We start from the raw sequence: 20181 nt of genomic DNA on the forward strand, positions 1-20181 counted from the left end.
GGAACTTGTTATCGAAAAACCATTCCTGAGGTGTCCAGCCTCTATTCCTTCCTTCTTCCTCGCTTTCACCAGCAGGCACACTTAAACACACACACACACACACACACACACACACACACACACACACACACACACACACACACACACTCACACAGATCGTGACTTTATCAGCATGCAGCAAACTGCCAATCTCATGGCACTGCACTGGGGGCTCCAAACACTTTTCAGAGGGAGGTAAATATAGAGAGGAATGAGGCACGTACACACACACACACACACACACACAACAGACGTCCAAGTTTGTTTGCAAAAAAATGTCCTGTTGAACTAAAATAATCTGGAGAGAAATGGCGGGTTAATTTCTTGAGGCTATAAAATGAAACAAAGAAAAGAAAAGTGCTCGTCGTTTGACTCAAAGCGTTTCTTGTGTGAGGAGAGGAGAGGACAAGAGAGGAAAGGACAGGAGAGGAGAGTGTATCATGAAGTGTACCTATGATGTGAAAAATTAACAGCAGCACTTTAAGACGGACCCCATAGCCCCTTCTTTCACTCCTAATTAGACCTGAGGAGAGCAGGCGACATTAAACCTCTCTCCGACTTCTTCCTTACACACCATCCTTTATTCTTCCTCAATCTTCTCTAATCTCTCATCTTCCCTGACAAACTCAACCTTCCCTCTCTCTTTCTCTCCATCTCCTCGCCTTTCCACCCATCCATGGCCTCCTCATTAAAACACAAAAAGAGCCGATCTCATAAAGTGGGCTGTTAAGCAGTAACACGTCTATGATCTCAGTCAGCTGCACTTGCTTTTTTCTGCTCAGGATTCGCCTTCCTGTTCTACATGAAAGCAACGGGGGGGGGGGGGGGGGGGGGGGGGGGTTCCTCCAGCCGCGTTTTGACCGTTGCTTAGCCTGGACGGAGTGCAACTTTAACAGCGTCGGCTTTATTTAGCAGCTATTTACAGTTTTCCGTTTAGAGCAACAAGCGCAATAACAGCTCAGGAATGCAGCCTTTAAGAAAAACTCGCTGTGTATCTAAACTCAGGCGGTGTTTTATTTCGGAGCTGCCCACAACACAGGCCGCTGCACACTACTAGTTAGCAAAATCTTAAATAGCATCTAAAACGCAGCCATGTGAGCAGTGAAAGAAAAAAGGCAAAGCAATCAGGGAGAAATGTGTATGTGGTGATGTGTGGAGTCGGGGCGGTCGAGTGGTGAAAACATAGAAATAGAATGAGAGCAGAAAGGACATTCTCATTCATATAAACACAGCAGGGTGGTCAGAGTGGTGGTTTATGTGCACTGTTGCCATTGCAACCATTGTAGTGGGCTAACTTCCCTATAAACTTTGGTATAAAGTGACTTGTGGCAAGTCGTGAACTCAGTGAGGTGAGGTTTTGCAGTAACGACCAAATGAGCAGTGGAGTAGTATAAAGCATGGAGAGGCGCTGTCTCTGTTGCCTTGCTGCTAGAGAGGAACTGAGGATTGCTGGATACATATTATGGGCGGCACGGTGGTGCAGCGGTTAGCATTGTTGGGGGAGCCCTTCTGTGTGGAGTTTGCATGTTCTCTTTGGGTACTCCGGCTTCCTCCCACAGTCCAAAGACATGCAGGTTAATTGGTGAGTGTGAATGGTTGTCTGTCTCTATGTGTCAGCACTGTGATAGTCTGGCGACCTGTCCAGGGTGTACCCCGCCTCTCGCCCAATGTCAACTGGGATAGGCTCCAGCCTCGGTGACCCATAACAGGATAAGTGGTTACGGAAAATGAATGAATGGACAAAATGGAGGGACACATTTGTTCCCTTGCTTCTCTCCACTGGAGGTACCTCACTAGCTATTGCCACTCTCTTCCTGTGTCTTGCATCTGGCACCATGGCTACCTAAATGGGCTGGGGGTGTCCAACCTCTCTGTCTGTCTGTGTGCCTTGTTCCTCTCTCTTGTTGAGAATGTATATGTCTTGCAGGTTACGCCACATTTTCTTTACTGCTTCTTTGTCACACAACTCTCTAAAGGCTTTTGACGGATACAAAAATGTGCAGAAAATCGAACCTGTTCCAAAAACTTTAATGACGGCTGAAAGTTTTGGGAGTCGGGGTGCAAACATGACTGACACCAGGTGAGGTCGGATTTATTTTTGAACATGCAACAATTTGGGAAAAATACAGACTGGTGTGCAATAGCTGTCAGGTTATGACGTCAGCTTAATGCCTCGCTAAAGCCCAGTTCAGTCCAAAGATTCACGACAAGAGGAGTTGAAACAAGCAACTAGTTGCAATGCGCTGTTCTGCAACGTCCAAAAACCTGCCGGTTCACGCCAGTGCAACTAGATGAGATGCTGGATCATCTCTATGCAACAAGTCTCTGTACTTCTATTCTGATTTCCAGCTTTTCAGGCACTAACACGTGTTGTCACTGTAACAACACCAGTTCAATGTCCATTCTACTCTCCTTCTATTTCTATGGGTGAAAAGTAAAGATTAAAGTGACAGGAGTCAGCAGGGTCACTCTCACAGTCTGTTTTAGCTGCATGTTGTGTTTTGTGTGTGTTTGTGTGTTCATGCATGTTGGTGTGGGTTAAAAAGCCAGGCCTGTGGAGAGCCACCCTCTGTTAGAGTGAAAAAGAGCAGCCAAAGCCAGCCCAGAGGGAGAGCTTGGCCTTCAGACACGAGAACACAGGGAGCCGTGGAAGAGGTGCAGCTTGGGAACCAGCAAAGCTCAGACCCGTTTACTGGGGCCTGGAGGGTGGAGCAAGGAGGTCCTGCAAGGGGGGAATTGTTGCTGTTTCTATACTGAGTATTTCAGCCCTTCCTAGTGCATTTCTATTGTCGAGCCGTCGGGAGGCCAGTAGCATCAAAAGGAAGAGGCCAGAGGAATTTGCAACGATTCTCAATATTTAAAGAGGTGGAAAGGGAGAAGAGTGTTTAAGCAGGGATGGAGGGAGAGAGAGGGAGGGGAGGGGGCGAGGGTGTTAAAAGCTGCCTCTGCAAATGTCCTTCAGCAAAATAACTTCTCTTTCTCGCTCTTCTTCTTCTTCTTCTCTCCCCTCCCTGTCTTTTTTTCTTCTCTGCTTACGGCAATATCCGCAACCCTGGGCAGACAGACAGAAAAAAAAAATCTTTAAAAACAATCATAATAAAAACTCCCGCCCTGTGAACAGGAGGAAAAAGGCCCTAGCAGGAGTTGGCTGTCTGTTCCTCTGAGGAAGAGGAAGGGTCGATACAGACGCAGACGGGGGAGGATTCTCAGTGCGGCGACATTTATACACAGAGGGTGGAGGAAGAAAAGGGACGGTGGCACAGGAAAGGTGCTTTGTTTCTGCCTTTCATGCTAAATCCTCAGGATTGGAGGGGTCTTTAGCCCGCAGAGGTGAGGAGGGTGGAATGAAGATGTGAAATCAATCTATCAATCTGTCCTTCCTTCTTTTCATTACGACAGCAGTGCCTCTCTCAGGCTCTGCTGTGATTTCTGCTGAACCACAACAGGCCAACACTAAACTCCGCACAACAACAGCTGTAGCCTTCCTCCTCCTTCTCCTCTCCTCCACCCTGTTCTTTCTCCATCCCTCAATCCCCCTGGTCCTAAACAACCTGTCTTCCCACATCAAGCTGAAGACAAGCAGTCACAGATGCAGGCAGCACACAGCGTTTCCCAAACACTAATTTGGAATAGACAGAGTTAGATTTTAAGGGGATATTTAGTGTCGGGAACTGTAGCTTAATGGATGACGGCTGTAACAGAGCTGTACTGTAATACTCAACATTTCTGACCAAGGTTAGCATGCATCATGTGTACGTTGCATGGTTATAATCCCCTCTCCTGCCAGGAACCGGGTGACACACACACTGCAGCAGCTTTGGGAAGTTTAGCTCTGAATTCCTGATTCAACATAACGTCAACCCTCCCGCCATTGTTTCTAATCAACTTACCCATGATTGTGGAAGTTCCTTAGGAAAGCAGCTTAGAGAGGAGGCCCCCTAACACAATGGCTCTTTGATCGTAGCAGCCAAACGCAGAGAAGAATCAATGAAAGTGAGACCAGTTTTTTTTTTTTTTTTTTTTTGCCAAGGGGGTTTGGCCTTGCTCGAAAAGGGAAGTGAAGGAATGCAGGTTATGAGCGCGATGGAACAGCTCAAGTGCCGGCAATACTTTGTGCAGAAGTTACACAGCTGAGGGTGTTAAGTGAGGGCATGTGTTGTCATTCTTTCTTATCACCAACCACGAACTGATAACCCTCCGACACATTCTGCAGGGCTCCATATTAGCATTAGACTGGGCACATTTTTTCTTGGGAATGAATAGAGAATTTGTTATTGCTTTCCCTTGAAAAAATGCGGTTCCATGTTTCCTCTTCTGCTAAAAAAAAGCAAAATAGATTAAGTTATTATTACCATTAATCTTAATTCTAATAGTCTAGATTGGTGCCTTTTCTCTGTGTCAGCTGAGGGAATAGAAGCAAAGTTTTCCCTTGAGACGCAAATTCATTTCATTCATTCACACATACTTCATACTTTCTAATATCCAGCGTGATAATAGCAGATAAATGCTCCCGAACTACAAGACGACACACAGTCTAATACACTAAGAGTCATTTTCATACTTTTTATTTCTCATTCAGACTTCTTGTGTGGAATTTAATACAGTGTGCTGACAGTTTTTCATCTTTTTAATTGGTTGGAGTTTCTCGTGAAATCAAACTTAAGCTGGGGAGCAAAATCTGAGCTTAAGCGATCCCTCGATAAAACATATTTCGTATGTATTCTGAATGACTTACAGTGAGTACAATCTAGATATACAGTATTATGTGTGCACCAGGCCAAAGGAACAAGGAGAGGGAGGGGAGCACGGTGGTGGTGAGTGTGTGACGGAGGGTTTGTAGGTGTGAAGAGGTGGAGGGGAGTGGATGGGACCACGGGAGGAAGCCTGTGCTTAACAGCATGGCTCTAATTAAAAGGGCCTCACAGCTGGGCGCCAGGCAGGCCTCTCATAAAGAGACTCACACTTTGGAAGAGAGGTGGGAGACACCAGGTGTGTGTGTGCCTGTGTGTGTGTGTGTGTGTGTGTGTGTGTGTGTGTGTGGCTAACCACAGGTGTCTGTAAAGGAAAGGCAGCAAGACAGAGTGTAAGAGCACATACTAGCAGATGTGTGTATACGTGTGCATGTTGAGGTTATTATGGATTTTTGTGGGCCCTGTTTGTACACATACAGACACACACTTGGAGATGCACACACACAAAGACAGAGAATAAGTGTGCCTGTATAATTACATGTGACAAGGACAGAAAAAATGAGAGAGCAAGTAGACAAAGAGAGACAGGAAGTGATGCATGACGAATTAGGCTACATCCACACTAATTTGTTTTCAATTTAAAATGGCATTTCAAAATGAAAACCACCTTTAAAATGCACATAACATGACCATTCATGTACACTGGGTATGTGCTTGCTGGTGTAAACAGGAAGCAGATTGGCTATATTGCAATACAACAGAGATGGCAAAAAGAAAGATCAGAGATTTCTTTGGTCAGACCGACGACAAGGTAGAACTGTTCCTGAAAGTAACCTGTATAAGGGCCGATTCATGGTCTTGTGTCGGCGTGTCCATGAAGGTCTGCTTTGGTCCATGTGACGTAAATCTCGTCATCCACCCATGTCCGTGAGGGTACGAAAATGACCCCATTGTGGACGTAAGCAGCCCATTTTTTGTGGCCACACAAACAGAAGGCATCATAAACGCGCTGACTGCACATGCTCCGATCTTTTGTTTCACACTCCCGTCCAGAACACTGCCGTCAAGCCCACCACAGCCAATTTGTTCTAAGTTGGATACTCAACAGACATTCACTCCAGATCTAGGGGCATCTTCTAAGTTTCACTTTCACCTAATGTTGGCAGTAGGAGGACGGTAAGTTCACCTCCCAGCCGTCCTGTTCACTGCTGTGGGCCGAAGTGGACAGTCAGTTGTACTATGAATAGAACCTTATGTGCATCCACATGACAGCATCTTTCTATTGACGTTCATTGCAGAAAGTATGTCAGAGCCTTTAAGGCAGTCAAGGTGTGATTAAACATACAATGGAGCCCTTGCAAAGCAACTACGACGACATATTACAGTGGTACCAGGATGCCAATGGGAAAGAGAAGTGCCCAAACAAAAAGGTTGAAATCACAAAAGCTATGAGACCAAACTATAATGGTTCTGTCAAGATGTGACTTATAAGACCCAATCAGGAAGCAAACGGAGGTGTCTGTCTCATCATTTTCAAAAGTCTCCATTTCCACGTCTACCCAAGAAGCAATCCCGGAGTTTTCAATTAAGCGTGGTCAGCAGGCAGGTTTTTTTTTCAAAGGTCTTTGTTTCATGGCTTTCAAAATGTCTGTGTAGTGTGGCTGCTAGCATAAATCACGTGGAAGTAAACACTTGTATGTAGTAGCAATACAGTAAAAGCAAAAAACATAGATTTTAAAAAGGCATTACAGCAAGAGCCAAAAAATCAATGTAAGGTACTAGTACTTCAAAACTGTACTCAAGTAAAGTACAGTTGCTTTGTTACTTTCCACTTTAGTCTCAAACCCTCCTCTTTCCCTCACACTGGTATTTCCCTCTGCCAAAGTCCCCAACCCCCTTTTCCCCTAATGGCTAAGCCAGAGGCTGACGGACAGCACAGCTGTGGCTCACATACGCAATCATGGTCTCACACACACCACACACGTACACACATACTTACAAACATACATAATCATACACACACACACACACACACACACACAAACACACACTGGGAGCCGGGCCCATTCCCACTCTGTTGCTTTTCCATTTCAACCTTTGTGTGTAATCAATAACAGCATTTCAGCTTAACACAGCGAGCCACAATGAGGGCCGCAGCTTCAGACACATCACAACACACACACATACACACATGTTCGGATATCCACAGGAGGTTGTGAGCAGAGAAGTAAAACAATAGGCTTATGGCCAGCAGTAGTTTATTAAACCCCCAACCCCTACACCAGCCATCATCTGACTGCTCATGCTTACTGAAGTCTAACCTTTGCTGTAGGTCAGTGATCTCATTTTCCATGTGTTCATCCAGCGCAGCAGTGCTCAGTCTATAGGCTAGCTGCAGCTCAGTGCCATTTCAACCCGGTGAAAGCTGGACATCAGCAAAGCAGTATGCCAGGTGGAGGAAAACGTGTCAAGGTCAGATTGCACCACAGAAAGTAAGAGTGGAGGAATGTGTAGACAAGGTTGAGACAAAGACGTAACCTGCTGAGGATGCTCCTGAGCTGCACAGGAGCTAAAGCTGTTAGATTCCCATCGATCTGGCTCCCACTGGCTTACTAGTCTACATCTGTATGTAGGTATACAGGAATTGAATTCCAATTCCACACTTCCGCCCAAACCGTGCCACGTCTTTGGCTAATCTTTCCCTAGAAATCCCAGGCTGTGGGAGGGATTCAAAGCCCCGTCGAGGCAAAGTGGGAGAATCACTCTTCCACACCTCACAAAACCCTCTTCTTGCTCATTTCTTTTTCAATTAGCCAACTAGACCTAGCCATGACCGAGAGCAATATCAGTTTGCGCCATTTAGTCATGGTATTAATGCACAAAGAGGGCTCATCTTAGATGATGGATCAATGCTATTTTCCAAGCTGTTAACATGTCCATTATTGTTTCAATTACCACCACTCAGATAATGGTTATCCCAGTCCCATCTCATCCAATCGCAGCCTGATACATGCATCTGTGAATCAGCTTCAGTATGCTTGTCACAGCCCTACAGAAAAGGGTCACCTCGTGTTATGTTCAAAGGTAGATCACACTGAGGGCTCAGGAGGGCTGCAACTTTTTAATTATCTTTAAATAAGATTACACATTTTTCAGGGTGCGTTTGTGCTGTTGGTGACGAATGATCTTTGCAGCCTGCTGTAGCATAAGTTTTCATCTAGGCCAGAAAATACAGACAGGGTACTTCTTATCGCAGCGAGGGCCAGAGAGAGGGTCGTGCATAACCCAGAGCTGCCTGCAGACGAACACCACCGTGCAAAACAAATCCACACTCTGAATTCAACTGTGCTGTACACCAAGACGCTGCAGCTGCTGGGGTTCCAATAAAACAGAGGTCCAAACATGCCCAACATACCATTTTTCTCCCAAGGGAGGTTTTATATAAGTTAGGAATCATGGGCGAACAAAAGCAGGCTGCAGTGGTGCAATACACACTCGTTCTGTCACTTGTAATCACACAAGTCAGTGGTTAAAAACTGCCTTAACTTTAGCTGAATAAATGTTTGACTTTTATAATATTTCTAAGTCATTCCTGTCACCTATTTAGGCATTAAAAACCCAACTTTCTTTATAAGGTGGAAATATGTATCACAGTGAAATTAAGAGCAAATAAATCAAAGACATTTAACAACACAGCTGACCACAGAGGACCTAGCCTTTCCCGCTCTGCCTGTCTGTGTCTCTCCCTAGCTGGGAGGAGAGTGTCAGTGCTGTCAGGTGTGAGTCAATGCCGTCAGATGCGATCTCATTACGCCAGCTTACCTCAAGGTTAGCGGTGGGCTGCTGGCTAGGCACAAAATCGATCTGCACCAGGGACAGGCGTTAAAGGCCACCGCGGTGTGCAGTGCGCACACTCGGACACAAGCCAAACAAGCACTGCGCTTTGAAATGCAAAGGGTACGCTAATACTGCTGTAGGCACATTATTTATACACACAAAGCTCTGGAAGCACACTGTGATGGAGTCTGACGCCATCTGAAATGGGTGCAGATTAATACACTTTGCCTTTAAACTTTACAATGCAAGAGGAAAACATTTCACCTGGAGCCAAATCTAGTCAGTGGTCAAAAAGCTTTTCTTATCTTCCTTTGCTTTATTCATATAAATAATGGAAGAACCCTTATCATCATCACAAAACAAATAAGTATTTGATGCTATCACTAAAAAGAATGTCCTGAAACACCAAAAACCATGTGAAAATAAATCACGTCATACATCTCTTCAATACCGTGCCTGTTACCTGTGACCCGCAAGTTACGTCAGATAATAACAACCCCGACAGCGCTCCTCTGATAATGTTGTCTCTGGTTGCATCAAGCAGATGAATGTGTACTCACAGAAAGACTGTCTGCTAATTTCTACCACGTTTGACAGGAATCCAATCAGCATTGACGAGTTTCTGCATCCGTCAATCCGTCAGACCATCAAAGTTTATCTCGGAGATCAAAAAGAAAGTCCACTTCTTTGCATGTTAGCCTGAAAATGTCACATCATTCACTCCTCAGATCTGAGCAAACACAGACATCATATTAGCGGCTGTCACAAATAATACATAAAAAGCAGGAAATATCTGTATTCCTATTTCAGGTGGCTCGTGACCTTCAGCAGCAGAAACTAATAGTGAAGAAATTAATATTCATAGGAAACAGCTTGGCTCTTGTACCTTTGCTCTGAAGCAGGTGTCCATACGTGGGGGATACCGACGCCTCGCGAAGGCTACTCCTCATCCCATCCTCTCATTTACACATCTTAATGGCTGCAGAGTGTTTAAGTTGCTACACTGAAACTACTCTGTTTTTAGTTTGTTTGTTGTATCAGATTTACTTTCCTCAGGGAGGTGGAGGCTTTTGAATGAAACATTACAGCACAGCGTGGACACAGTGTGGCTATATTTCATTAACACCTCCACTGTGCAAGTTTGGATGCACAAATACTATGTTTACACTCACATTATTATCTAAATCGTGTGAACATACAGATTAATGTAATATCAGATTAATGTCCTGAGGAGGCATCTTATGTTTGCCACAAAATAAAAGAAGGGGAACTGAAAGTGTTTGCTAATGGAGGGACTTTCCTGGGGTTGCTTGCGGTGAATTTAATTTGATGTTTGCAAACACAAAGAGCACTTTGCATGTGGTTGGCCTCACGAGCTCTCGTGTACAAAATCAAAATAAAGAGCAGAATTCAAATGAAGGTGTTCCAGTTGAAATCCAGTAATCCAGGTCTGCCTTTAAAAGCGTCGAACAAGAGATGTATGCTAACTGTTGTCAGCACCATGTCAAGGCCATGACCTTCATTAGCAGACAGTTCTAACTTTTCTATCATTTGCCTTTACCCACTTAGTTATTACACCCACATTCTGATCATGATTATTTATCATACATCTCATCGTGTAAATATTTTGTGAAAGCACCAATAGTCAACCCTACAAAATCATCCCAATAGCACTATTGAGGGATTTGGTCAAGACTACTGTGATAATTGATTTTCTTGAATTCTGAATTTCAATTGAACAGCCCTTTTTTTTTAGCATCTTTTAAAAATGTCTCCCTACGTGACCTGATGTAGGTGTCTGTATGACGATGATGCTCTGCATAAACCTCATACCTAATGTGTCTCTTTGTGATTGAACCAAGCCTTCTTTGAGAACTGTGTGTCATTGATCATCCAAATTAGATATATTCCTTAACCCCTAACCAGCACTGAAGCTAACCAATGTACTGCTGTGGACGGACCATGTTAGTTTGGATCCGAAAGTCACAAAAGAACACAAACAAACAAACTGATCAAGGCAGCAGTAGATCGGCAACTTCCTTCTTCTAAAAGGTAAAATGATTGTTTTTGTCAAAGAAGTCTGGTGGCTTTGAAGAGAGCCATATATCGGCTTCAGTTCCCTGTTGGAAAGGGCTGTCTGATGGCGAGGCAAAGCCGTAACAATATTGCATTGGCTATGGATGCGTACCTCATACAACCCCATTTCAAAATATCCAAACTAATCCTTTCAGGTATTACTATTAGTATCAGTGATCGCCACTCTAACCTATGTCGCTGCTTTTTGCTGATGGCTAAGAACGCACACGGACCCGCCCTGACTGTAGTTTGATCTACAAACAGAGAAATTAAATTTAAAAGGCTTTACATTGAGACAGTGGAGATGTTTGGGTGTAGAAAAGGGCAGAGAAGAGCTGGAGTGATCAGGATGTTACAGAGCAAGTCAGAGGCAGGCTTCATGAGACATCTGAAAAGCATAAAGAAATGGTTTAAAACAGGGCTGCTGAAGATGGATTGACCAGGACAACAAAGAGAGGAATGGAATCGGAGGGATAGCTGTCATAAAGACAGCACATGTCCAGACAGAAAATCATGTGGGCTTCAGGTGGGAAAACTGACAAGGATGGAGAGACAGGGAGAGACACGGAGCGAGGGAAGAGTGACAGAGAGAGGAGGCCGAGCAGCGCAGCAAATTCAAAGAATGATTCCATTTGTCCTCTTCACTCATCACAGGAGGAACATTTGAAGTGACATACTCATTTAAGTCAGTGACAAATCAAAGTCTATCACTGATATTACCCTAAAGCGTGGTGAGTATCCTCTCTGCACTTCACATTTTTGCAAGTCATTGAAGGAACGTGATTGCAGTTTAAACATCAAAGGAATAAGGTGTGCTTTAGCTCCTCAGACACACTGTATTATCTCACTTTGCCAAAAACAGTGTCATTACGGCACTGTGTGAAAATACTGGCACACACACACCTGCCTACACACAGTAACTCACACACACACACACACACACACACACACACACACACACACACACACACACATCTATGTCCATAAAATCACTTTAGTCTTCATAACCACTTTAGCCTTGGAAGCTGCCATCATTGGAAGGACAAACACACACACACACACACACACACACACGCACACATTCACGTACAGGAACTAACGGTGAGCGGTCCAGCCCTTCCATTAGCCTAATGAAGTGGCTCCCTAAGATGGATGACATGACATCACCTCCACCACCAATCACAATATCACCCCTAAAAAACCTTCCACTAAAAGCCCCCCCCCCCCCCCCCCCCCCCCCCCCCCCCCCGGCTCACCCCCCCACTGCTTACTGCACCAAATGGACGATGAGTATTCCAGGGCCCATTCGGCCCTCACAACACTTTTATTGGTCTGGTTATTTATCTCTTTAATGCAATTGGTTGGCATGGATGCCTATGGATGCTGGGGGCTTGTAAATCACAGTGGGTTGGGTCGGCGGAGTGATTAAAAGAACTTTGGTTCAACAATGACAATGGCACCAAGCAGACGACATGCAGTCCGTCTGCATTCAGAGCAGGAGCGGAGAGGCTATGGGAAGCCTGAGGGTAGCAGCTCCCAAGGGGACGTGGACAAGAGAGAGTAACAGCATGTCCACAAAAATGCAAATAAATATGGAAATGTATTGTTCTTCTTCTCTATTTAGACACACAATCAGGTTTTTCAGCCTCAGAAAAGGGATAATCTAAAACACTCTCTCTTAAGAGGATAAACAATAGGTCAAACAGAGTTTTTCAGGATTTGTGATTGCTGATGACAAATAACACCCTGAAAATGACTTAAAATGCCAGGAAGCTGATAGGTCAAAATTTTCTTGAGGAGATTTATACAGGAAACCCTGAGAGGCAGGTGAGAGAAAAAGATTCTGGTGATCCAGTTTCTAGGCCTGATCTAAACTATTTTTTCTGTGTATGACTTGAATGACTTGAAAAAAGGTTCCTCAAGGTACTGTCTATAGGTCTGTCCACATGACCTCCGCTTTACAAAATATCTTTGTCCACCCAAGAAAGCAAAAACAATTCCAAATGCATTTTGGCGTCACTAGCACTGTACAGGCTAATGTTACCTTTCTCAAAACACGTACTTGAGATTTCATCACCACTGACCTCTGTTTGATGTAAGGATGAAGTAGCTCACTCAAACATACAAGTAATTCTCCTTCCACTCCTCACTGACCACAATCCCACTCCAAAAGTGTCCCACCAACCTAGTTTCTGGCCCACTGTAAACCGCGGACACTGAGGAGGAGCAAAACTTGGATGCAGCAGATGGCTCTGTTAGACCATGAAGTGCTGCAGTAATACAGAGTTTAAGTGTGAAGTAGTCATTAGACTAAGGAGTGCTAACAAAACGTTAGCAAAGTGGTAGTACTTAGTAATATTTAGCGAATGGTCATTACACAAAGCAACACTGGGTACACGTGAATGGAGGAGATTACGTCATCATTTCCTAAATTGTCTGTTTCAGACGTCCAAATGGAAAAAAACTGTAACCAAAGATTTTTTAAAAATCTGCAAAAAAAAAAATCTATCTTAATGACCTAAATCATAGAGCGAAATATCCATTTACCAAAAAACCTGTATACTTGTAGACAGGGCTTATAAAAATTCATTTGTGAAACAGGTACATTTTTCTAAGTCACCTTTTCATCTGTTAAAACAACGTTAGCAGGTGATATTTTTTGTCAGGATCAATTTTCTAAGTGTATAGTGTTGTAACTTTAACACCTGTTACACAGGTGAAAAAATTAAGGAACTTCGATTATCCTGGCAAAGAAAAAAAATCACATGTTGTTGTCATATTGTCATGGACACAGGAGAGTAAAGGATTTAGATCAAACTTAAAAAAATTGAACAACATACATTTTTTGTCCTCATTTGCCTCTCAGGGCTTCCGTAGATTTATGTGCCTTTCAATTGTTTTGACATTTCCGCGCGGATGGCACACTTTAAGAAAAAACACCACTGTGGACTAAAAATTGACATGGCCTAAAACACTTCCTGGTTGAGGGCACATAATCTCCTCTTCACCCACTGTGTCCCAGAAGGACAAAGAAAAGTGTTTATGGGTGGTAGGATGCAGGTACAGGCATCCATAAACAGTCAGTGTTTTACAGGCAGCGGCACGGCCCAAGGGTCTGTCAAGGTTTACGAGTGCCCGGGCCCTTTAAAGCAGGAGTGTTTAAATGTGGTATTTACATAAAGCTGGGCAAGGTGTCTGTCGTAAGCAGGCCTCACATCAGTGCAGCAGTGTTTACTGTTTGCCACAGGTTGAGAAGCTGAAACTGACATGTCATCAGGACCGAGAATGATAAAGTTGTAAGCATATAGTTGGGATGTAAAGATTAAAATACTGCCAAAATAATAAGAACATAATGTAATAACAGAAGCTGTGGTGTGTGTCATACATCTCAAAAGCCTACAGCCCTCAAAGTATAAACTGTGATACCACAAATCTTTGTTACACAAGCACATGCAAGTAAAGCCGCACAGTCTCACTCAGTTCCAATGTCAACTTGGCCTCTATCATCACTGGACTTTCCACAGGCCAACGCTTTGTGCCTTCAGCCAGCTCACTCCCTTTTTCTCCAGCTTTTATTTTCTGCCTCTTGTACTCCAGAGAGGGGAAAAAAAAACCGTGCATAACTGATGAAAAAACAATAAACGCTATGGAAAACCAGCTTAACTGCCCAACTAGACAGCGCATGTGTGTGGGGGTTTATGTTAATGTGTGTCATATTTACAGTATGTTTACTTATTATTACTAGAACTGTACCTCCCCCAGTGGGTAGGGACATCTGCTCCAAGCAGAGGGAGAGAGGAGAGGAGGGATGGGAGGATGGAGGGAAGGAGGGGGGGAGTATGGGAGTATTGAGATGTGCTGGGACAGCAGCACCACCCCGATGTGAGTCATAGGACACACTGTCAGCAGCCATCCAACATCACACACTGACTCATTACGCTGGAGGAGAGGAGATGACAACAGTAGCCATGATCAAGGAGAATGGAAGAGGCGCATCACTGAGAGACAGACAGAGAGGACACAGTCAGCACTTATGGTTGGGGCACTTTTCTCTGTCCTGCACTGATGACAATGGCACGAAAACTTAGAGATGGACCCAAAAACATGCACAGCAGACTTGACATTTTTATGCAGGGCTCTCCATACTCGCTGATAAAATTTAGCCATAATGTCTACATTTTAGTTAGAGTCCTGTCCCACCCAAAAAGCAGCAGCACTGGTCATTTCAGCAAATGCCCAGAAACAATACGTGCTTATGTTCGAGCCCTTTGACACAGTATATCACTGTTAGCTTCCCATTTCATACTGGCAATAAATGTTGCTTTCTTTTCGCTATCTTCCAGTAATCCTCATCATTTTGGTGCCTAAAAGGACTTATTAGTTTAGTTGAGGTCATCACAAGCGCCTTTCAGTCAGGCTAGTTTGAAAGCCTAAAGGAAAAACCCCCACTGTGCCGCCTGAGCCATTTGAATTAGCTAACTGGGTCCAATCAAAGTCAGTTACAAATTGCAATTACAGTGGGAACCGCCTATAGACCAATGGCTTATATGGATCAAAAAGTTTGGGAGAGAATCAATCCCATACAAATGATGTTTAAATAGTTCCCTTAAAGTAATCAAGTAGACCTAGTGTTCATGGTAGGTCTTTTAATACATGACAACGTACGTAAAGACAATTTAATATGAAGGTAATTCAATTTTTTTTACTTTACTCCCATGATAAATTGCCTCGTCTGCTCCCAGCTGGCTACCTGAGGCTGGTGCTGCCTGCACATTGAAATCATAGCAACAAAAAGAAGGTCAGTTTCTCTCAAACATGAAAAATGTCTCCTCAGCTCATGGCTGGTAGTCATGGAGACAGAAAACTGCTATCGATAATGCTCGGTCACGTAATGCCCCAGTAATGAAACAGCTGTATTGTGTATTACTTTATATTAATACGATAAATATACTAATGTCAATTAGATGGTAATCTGCATGAGAAATACAGAAAAAGGAAAAAATCATCAGTTTATAGTGATTTATTTGACCTGGACAGACGTGATATAATAGTTTCCACTGTTTACGTATCATTATCCATACTTGAAAACAAATTATACATGTCTAGAATCTTCTGACTCCTCTTAAAAACTAACTAAACTGTCCATTCAACTGTTTTTAATTCACATGTTAAATTTATGCCTAAAAAACTTGAGAGGAAGGACCAGGAAATTATAAAAGAGGAAAAGAAAGATAACTATCTTAGAAATGTAGCCGTTATGAAAACAAATTAAGATGTGATAAGGCTGATGCAAGCTATAATTACTGCGTCAGGTTGTAAACCTTCACGAACCACTCAAGTTGCAGTTATAGTTTATATTCATGTCTTTGAAAACATGGATGCTTCACACAGATCTTTCCCTGGCAGTATGGACGATCTCTACAATCAGCACAGTTTCAAGTTGGGCACCCAAGATTAGCATCACCAATCCAGTATCTGAACAAATGTCTTCCCTTCTGTTTCCGAGTTATGGCATTAAATAATGGCCAGAAAAGTGTTTTTGCAGAACACTATAATGTCACAATGAAATTGACCTTTGACCTTTGGGATATAAATGTCATCACTGCATCATTTTATGCTATTAGACATTTGTGAGAAATGTAATTAGCATACGAATTCTAGAGTTATAGCTAAAAACACGTTTGTGAGGTCACAGTGACCTTGACCACCAAATTCTAATCAGCCCATCCTTGAGTCTAAGTGGACGTTTGTGCCAAATTTTGAAAAATTAACTCAAGTGGTTTTTTAGATATTACATTTACAAGAATGCAATGGACACAAGGTCACAGTGACCTTGACCTTTGTCTACCAAAATCTTACAAGTTAATTGATGAGTCCAAGTGCATGTTTGTACCAAATTTGAAAAATATTCCTCAAGGTGTTCTTGAGGACGGATAGACAGATGGACAAGCCGCAAACATAATGCCTCCGACCACATCTGTCGCAGAGAAAGCATAACAAAACTTTGGATAAACAATGACACCTCCTTTGAGCCTTTTAGACATAGATGCAGATGTAGAATGGCACATTGACGCCGCTCTCCGCAACACCCTCTTCGCCTTCAGAAAGCCCAAATAATCATGACTGCTTAAGTAAAATCACCACCTGGTATGTTGGCAGAGGAGACTAATTCATAACATATGCCATAACAAATGCCATCTCAGGTGGGAAGCAAAAATAAAATGCCATGATGTACCCGATTCAGAGAAGAGACACTTGTGCTCATTTAATTATGTAATTTTCTTACATCCCGTTGAGAATATTCACATGCTGCAGCACTAAATGATGGAAACACACTGTGATTAGCATTTCCTTTTGCCCCTTTTCTAGGAAATTTGCTTAAAATATGCAGAACAATAAGTCATATTTTGTAACATACTGACATCTGAAACGTCTCCCTACAGGTTACAGAAGGCTGCATGTGCCTATATGTATGTATGTATGTATGTATATATGCGTGTGATTTGATTAGAGCTTTGAGATATGAATTACTTCACTGTCACATGCTCCCACAACAGAGGCCTCCATACATCACCATGCAGTTTCTACACAATAAACATCTCCCCTGACAAACACCATATTTGTCTGTGGACATGCTGACAGGTTTTATTCATAAGGTGTGTATATGTGTGATCCATGCGTGTCATGGCTAGTTGCAGCTTATAGGTTTTCCTCATTAGACGGTGATGTTTGCCTCTACGTATAGCGCTGTCCCCTGGCCAAGTGGAAAGCAGGACCATTAGGTCGGCAGAGAAGGGACCATTTATTTGGCTCTTTTCTGGCTGTGGCTGTATTATCTGCCGTGATGCTATTTGTCTGAGACCAGCCAAGCCGCCGATGTGACAGGATGGGGGGGGGATGAATGATGGGCTCTGAGACACAGCCAGTTTTGCTTCGCTGACAAACTGGGGCAAGAGCTGGAGGGATGTGGCGAGGAGAACGAAGAGACAGAGCAGCACGGGGAACCAACGCGTATGGGGAGACACTGCGGTAGCCGGTCGCCAGAGGACACAATTTACAGCACCTGTTGGCTGTGATTGATCAAAGGAAGACGGGAGAGGGTAATGGTGTGTGGTCTGACATGGGATGAAGTGATGGGATGGGGGAGAGGGTTAAAACCAGAGACACGGAGAAAAATAGTGTGTGAGAGAATGAGAGGGATATTGGGACGGAGGAGGATAATATAGACAGAGTGAAGAGAAGATGGGGAGTGAGGACACAAAAAGCAAGGAAGCATGAGAAAGAAATAGAAGGGAGACATATAAAGAGAAAAGGTCGTTGGTGCAGGAATGTGTGAGGAAAAGAGACGGAGGGAATATATATTTGTCCCCTGATGGGAGTGTGTTAGGAGTCCATCTGTGGAGAAATGAGATCAGTGGCTGACTTAGTGGTAGAGGAAGACTTTGCTGCCCTACGGCTTACACACTGACTCAACACCCTCTCCCCCGTCTCTTTCTTTCATTCTCTGGTCTCATACAACCTGCAGCACATTTAATCTGCTGGACAGGTTTGTGTGCACGTGTATATGTGTGTGTGAGTGTGCTCCCAAACCCGAGCCTTATTACCCAGGCTCCTGTCCCACTCCACCTCTACATCAAATGAGCAGGGCAGTCTCCTCCACTCGTCTCTCCTCACTATCTTGTTCGCTCCATCCCAGCTGAGACCACAGAGGAATCTCCTCATAGAATCACCCACTAAATCATCTATCCACCAAACAGACACCTTGGCAAACACTCTTACTGGGAGCTTTCATTTTCAATCTAAACACACACAGGACAGAGGGTGGGGGTGCGTGCGCATATGTGTGTGTGTGTGTTTGAGGAGGGAGTCGACGAGAGAAGCAACATTCCTGGTGTGTTTGTTCATATGTACACCGATGCGTTTGCTTGTGTTTTTCATTAATTACAGGCAGCTATTCAAGATTCCAATGGTGGGTTTGTATGTGGAGTCTTTGCTAAGGTCTGAGTAACTAGCTAGTTTCAAACTAGTGACTTCCTAAATCGGGTAAGACCATTAAAACCTAAGAAATGTCTAAGCTAGTAAAGACATTAGTTTTGTGTCACCTGCGTAGAGTATTATCAGCTGATTGAATGGGCATTATCAGTGGTTCAAGAGGCCTGCTACATCACGACTAGTTTCAGAAAGCTGTTATCAGCCCATCATATGGCCGTGTTTGCTAGGCAATAACCTCCAGTGGCTGTAGTAATTATGACAGGAACAAAAAAGGAAGTCAGGTAACGCAACAGTAGTTAAAAAGGGGAGGAAGGTTGAGGTGGGGGGATGGGTCAAACACAGGGCTTTCACCCAGGAGACCGTGATTCATGAACCGTGTGAAACTAAATGTCACCATTGAGTTATTTCATCTATATAACATAGTGTGTCTCATGATGTGTGTCATGTATTGTCACACTAGTAACAAACATATTAAGGGCCAGGACACATGCTAGGTCTTTAACCACCAGGAAAATGCTAGTTTTGCTAGTGCTATTTTATGCCTACTCAAGGGCCCAAAGGCAGGTCGCGTCTGAATTTGCAAAGCGACCATAAGCAGCACCATATTATGGCCCACTAACCAGACATCCTGAGTTTGGGGCTGATCTTCTTCCAAGTGTTGTTTTTTAAGTGGGTACTAGGCCTAAAATGTTGTCCATGGAACAGGAAAAAATGATCAACTTCTTCTTCGCATTTGTCATCGATTGATAACTATGGAAGAAAGGAAGATATCTACCTGCTGTGATTAGACTTTTTTCATCATGTGACATGAAGTGGATGTGCTGCATGCCAAAAGTTGAACTGTATCTCAGGATGAAGCCATTGCACCCTGAAAAACAGGCACTCCCACCACAACGGCATTGCTCTCACACTTTCCACATGTCTACATTGAAAATGACAGATTTGATGGCGCAAAAAAACACAGCATGTGTACAGACTCTAACTTTACACCAAACCATGATCTTTTTTCAAAACCTAACCATGTAGTATTCGCGCCTAAACCTAATGAAAGTGAAACGTTAAAAACCTGCAACCATTTTAATGTGCTAATAAGAGCTATCTGAATCTGCTAGTAGATGTAGCAGGTCGCTTTCAATCCATATCTACTGATAACCAGTGACAATGGCCATTCAACTGAGTGATAACATTTGAAATGGCTGAATGTGTAAATTGATTGTAAGTAAACGTCAACAGTGCCATCCAATCAAAAGATGGAGGTATATGTATGTTCCCTGCCATTTAGACTTAATGAAAATATCCAATGATGCTAAAGTAACCAACGATTTTCAATCATTTACAGTAGAATAAAGTCATTGGCACAGCAGTTTGTTATTTGAGGTATATCTGTTATTCAGGGCAGATGTATAAATCATATTCCTCATCATCCTTTTACTAACTACTCTAAAGGGTGATTTTAACATTTTCGTTGTAACATACATACAAACTGCTCGTGCAACTGGCGCTTGCACTTTAACTACTTACATGTGTCCACTGTGCACACGATCGC

At 43.4% G+C, this 20181-nt stretch overlaps 1 protein-coding gene across 1 annotated transcript in view; it reads right to left on the bottom strand.

Moving 5' to 3' along the window:
- Positions 1-20181, bottom strand: part of pacrg (PARK2 co-regulated) — a 192484-nt gene that overhangs the window by 14405 nt on the left and 157898 nt on the right. The gene's annotated exons all lie outside the window — the stretch shown is intronic.

The sequence above is a fragment of the Epinephelus lanceolatus genome, chromosome 15, assembly GCF_041903045.1.
Source record: "Epinephelus lanceolatus isolate andai-2023 chromosome 15, ASM4190304v1, whole genome shotgun sequence".
NCBI classification, from domain to species: Eukaryota; Metazoa; Chordata; class Actinopteri; order Perciformes; family Serranidae; genus Epinephelus; species Epinephelus lanceolatus.